The 4,742-nt window shown below is 43.7% G+C and overlaps 1 pseudogene; it reads right to left on the bottom strand.

Moving 5' to 3' along the window:
• Nucleotides 1-232: 232 nt before the first annotated feature.
• Nucleotides 233-4,742, bottom strand: part of LOC105887022 — a 9,553-nt pseudogene continuing 5,043 nt past the window's right edge.

The raw sequence follows: 4,742 nt of genomic DNA on the forward strand, positions 1-4,742 counted from the left end.
CCACAGGGAAATAAGAAACCCTTTCAGAGGATAGGCTCCATACAGTACGCACAGTTTGGAACCGTTCAAGTATGGTTTTGTTGTGAAAAGTGCTACAGTAACAAACCACATTTAAAAAGAGTTCTTAGTACAGAAACAGTGAGAGAAACTTATGCCAAACATAGTACACAGCAACTTTGTGCCTCAGCTGTACAATTTAAAAGTTTAAAGTCCCCAGAGTCCCATCCTGAACCTAGCACGGATAGCCTTCAGAGGTCGTTTCTGGTACTACATTTTGATCCGCCTCTTCCTCTACAGAGAAGTGCTTCTCCATCAAGTTTAATGGAGACTTGTACACAGACTCATTTTCATGGTTTCATAGAGCTTCAATTTTGTCCAAACCTCCATGTCCTTCAATCATTATACTAAGTTTCTCACTTTCACCTAAGTTCCTCACTTTCACCTAGTTTCATCATTATACTAAGTTTCTCACTTTCACCTAGTTTCTCAGCAGCCTGAGAGATATTTGAAATGGCATCCAGAATAACCAGAATAATTTTGCCATCTTTCACAGTTAAGAGGTTCATCAACGGTTCCATTAATCCACAATGAATGAGGTATACAATCTGTTCAACTGTTCCACCACTTGTATCGTTGGTCACAGCCCATAAGGCTTCCTTTTGTGTCTTAAAGTCTGCCTTAGAGAGAACACCAACAAGTCATGGGCCTAGTCCGTGATTCACAACTTGCTGTATCTGGTCCTGACAGCCAGCTGTGATGTTTGACATTGTCCACGTAGCTTCCTTTTGAATGTTAGTTTGGGGGTTGGTCAGCAGGCTGGGAAAGACAGTAAGTGCTTCTGCATCAATTACAACCTGTCCCAGTGACAATATTCCCTATGGCTCTTAGTGTAGGAGTCACAATTGGCAATTCAGTATCTCCCAAAAGCTTCACAAGCTGGGGCACAAATCCTGTTTCCACAACCATTTCAATCCATTCATTTGGAACATCAGCAAGGTAGGAAATAGCCCAGCAGGTATCTGCTGATACAGCTAGATCATGTGATGCAAGGGACGCACTAAAGTGGGAAGAATCTGCTCTATGATATCTAATGGGGGTGCAAGATTCTCGTTGGTACAAAGGTTTGAAAGTGTCCAGGAAAGATTACATGATAAAGATCATGTGATAAAGATGACATGTCAGGGATAGCTAGAAGAGGCAACAGTGGGTCAACTGCACCATACTTAATGACCAAGTCTTAGAAAACTGAACCATCACCTACAATGTTTCCTAGAGCCTACACAGCTTGTTCACTGATATGAGCATGGGGAGACGCCAACAGAGAACTGAATGCTGGAATAGCACCACCATCTACCACAGCCTTAGTCTGTTCTGATGTCCCAGAAGCATGTTAGTTAGTGCCCAGGCAGATTCAAACTGAATGGGACTACAATCAGTTCTGCCCAAGGACACAAAGTTTTGGATCAAACCAGCTCAGATTATATTGTCAATGGAAAGTAAGAGAGTCTCTGTCTTAGGTCAGGGACCTGGGGACAAGTTGCCCGTCATTGGCTACCTCCCCTTACCTGCTCTGGGGAGCGCCTGTCTTAGGTCGTGTCCTCCTCAGTATTCCCAGTTGCCCGTCATGGAGAGCTCTCTTTATAACTGGTGTACTATAGACATCCAAACTTTATAAGCGGGATTATGGAGTGCTTGGGCTAAAAGAATTTGATGTTTTTGTGTGGTCACCACACAGTTCCAGAGAACTTGGAGGAAGGCGAGGCTGATAAGGCTTATGAGGAGGAACACTGAGATGGTGCCTCCCCATGATTCGATGAGAGACCAGAAATTAGTAAGACTTTGGAGAAATGTGTCTCCTGTAATAGGTGGAACTTTGGTTTCATTTATAACTTGGATAGTGTGTAATAGGCTGCAGGTATAGTTATCAAAAGTGGAGGACCATCCTTCTTTTATATAGTTATTTAGGGTTCTGACTGCTTCTGAGGCATTTTTTACTTTCCACGGTGTTACACATATGCTATTGAAAGGAGGAAGGCAGGAGACTCCCTGGAGGTTCCAGAGGAGATCTACCTGCTCTTGTAATAAAAAGGTTTGTTGATTTAAGTTTAGTACGGCTAATTGGAGATGTGCTTTGATTTGTTGTTGTGTATCTAAGGCCTGAGCTGTTAAAGCACTAAGGTTATTGAGGGTATGGGCAGTTTGAACCGATGTGGAAATGGCGATCCCAGCGGCCACGGCAGAAGCTGCTAGTGCTGTGATGATGGCAACGGCTGCTGCAACAATACCAAAGTCTCTTTTCTGTTGGGACAAACTTATTGGAGAGTTAGAAGTTCTGTTGACAGGCATAGGAAGATATGTTGGGATTCGGACTATGAGCATCGAGTCAGAGTGTGGGTGCCAGCAGTTGGACAAAAGACAAGTAACGTTGGGGGAGTCACAGAGTACAGTGCGATTGACTATAGAAGATACGTTAAAAGATACAATGAAGAAGGGTGATAATACACAGGGCTGAGAGTGAAAGGGGAAACTCGAATAGGTTTCATAGCGGGTAACGTTGGGTTGTCCAATTGGGAAGCAAGATTGTGGACTCAGTGTTATATAGGGTGTGGTGAATCTCTTTGTAGTATTTACTAATAAAGTGACATTCTTTAAATTGCCTTTTCTAGTTGAAAGGGGGATGGCATTAAGACAAGCATGGGGTCCACAAAGAAACATTCCTGCCAATGTGGCTGGCGTTCTCGGGGAACAAGGATTACGTTGGTAAAATGGTGTCTGAAAGCTATTAGGGGTCAGGGGTTGGGGGCCATACCACCAACAACTGAGGTTAGATGGTGTAGGTGGTAGATAAACTGGGTTAAAGGCGTAGCAGTCCTGCCACATCCATTGTTTGTCAGGGGTAGAATACTCTGAATGAGATTTCTCGCAACGGGGACAGGGTACGGGAGCCTCAGAGAAAAAGAGATCATAGGTATCGGGTTCTGAGGCATTCGTCAGGAGGTCAGTAGTGGAGATGGGCAACAAGATCTCCATCACGTATGTGGGAAAGGGTTCACTGCGGTTTTTCTGTAGATCGGCAACGCTACTGTTATGGAAAAGTAAGAAAGGGTATTTATTAGAGTCAGTAAGAGAGGAAGAATTGTTGTTAGAAATATTATAGTGACTAAAGCATAGCGTGTCCTTCAAAGGGAATGAGGAGGCATTATGTGGAATAAAAGGTGATGGCTTAACATGTGGTTCTCTAGTGGATGCATTGGAAGAGACAAAGGTAGGAAATTGGGGACTATCCCATCTCACCATCAGGAGCACTGGTGGAGTCCTCACTATTCCCCAGTTTATCTCTGTTTGTGCTGGCCTCCACAGGTGGATTGACAGGACGAACGCAGGGAACAGGTACCCAAACAGGAGAATCTTCACCTGTCGGTAGAATACAAACAGAACCTCTGACCTGAGCTATTAGTCGGTCAGGGCCTCTCCATTGGGTTGTTAGAGGATCCTTCCATTTTATAAGTGCTGGAGGTTGAGCTATCGACTGCCAATGACGGTCAGCAGCGCAGATACCTTTGTTGTCTCGATTCAAAAAATTTAAAATATATAAGGCAAGAGAGTTATATTGTTGAGGACTCTTGCATAGGGGGTATTCCCCTCTTTTTATTTTTTCAAGAGAAGTTTTGTAAGTACGATGAGCTCTTTCAACTATGCCTTGTCCTTGAGGATTGTAAGGAATTTCTGTTGTATGGGAGATATTGAAAGTTTCATAGAATTCTTTAAAGGCACATGAAGTGTAAGCAGGTCCATTATCAGTTTTGAGGGCATTGCCCATGTAGGCAAACGCTTGCATGAGATGACTTTTTACATCGGAGAATTTTTCTCCTCTATGTAAAGAGGCATGTATTAGGTTGGAATAGGTATCAATGGATAAATGAATATATTTATTGGCACCATGGGAGGGAACATGAGTGACATCAGTTTGCCAAACCTCGTTGGGCTTAACGCCTCTTGGGCAGACTGAGTCAGTTTGTTGAGGAATGTAAGATGCACAAGCGTGACATGTAGTCACTATGGCTTTGGCCTGTATAGGTGTCAGACCAAATTTGAAGCACAGTGAAGCTGCACTGTTATGGAATTTTGAATGAAATACTTTGGCAGCTATGATTTTTTCTGAGGGTTCTAAGTCTGGTGGTGTGAGCATTGCCATGACACTTACGACTGCGTCTGCTTTGGCATTCCCCTCAGCCAAAGGTCCTGGGAGGTCAGTGTGTGCTCTTATATGGCCTATCCAAAAGGGATGGGTTCTTTTGAGTATTAGAGCCTGGAGTGCCTATAGTTCCTTGGTTACTGTGGAGTGCTCTGATAGTAGAGCTGCTGTTTCCAATTGTGGAACTACAGTAGCTGCATAGTAGCTGTCTGTGTAGATGTTAATGGCTTCCCCACTGTACAAGTGGAAGGCATGACAGATGGCCAGTATTTCAGCCTTTTGTGCAGATCCTGTAGGTATTTCCACTAGATAACACTTGTTTTCTGAGACTACTGATGCTTTTCCTTTTCCAGAGCCATCTGTGAATACAGTCCTGGCTTTGGGAATAGGGCTCTGTTGTGTAACAACAGGGAGAGTGACTGGATGTTTTATGTAAAATTGACCCTTTTATCGGGGGGATAATGATGTTCCCACCTGGAAGAATATAGGCAGTGAAGAAGTGTCCAGTCTTTGTCCTGATTGATGAGCATTTGTAATTGGCTCGGCT

The sequence above is a fragment of the Otolemur garnettii genome, unplaced genomic scaffold, assembly GCF_000181295.1.
Source record: "Otolemur garnettii isolate 467f Iridium unplaced genomic scaffold, OtoGar3 scaffold00041, whole genome shotgun sequence".
Taxonomy (NCBI): domain Eukaryota; kingdom Metazoa; phylum Chordata; class Mammalia; order Primates; family Galagidae; genus Otolemur; species Otolemur garnettii.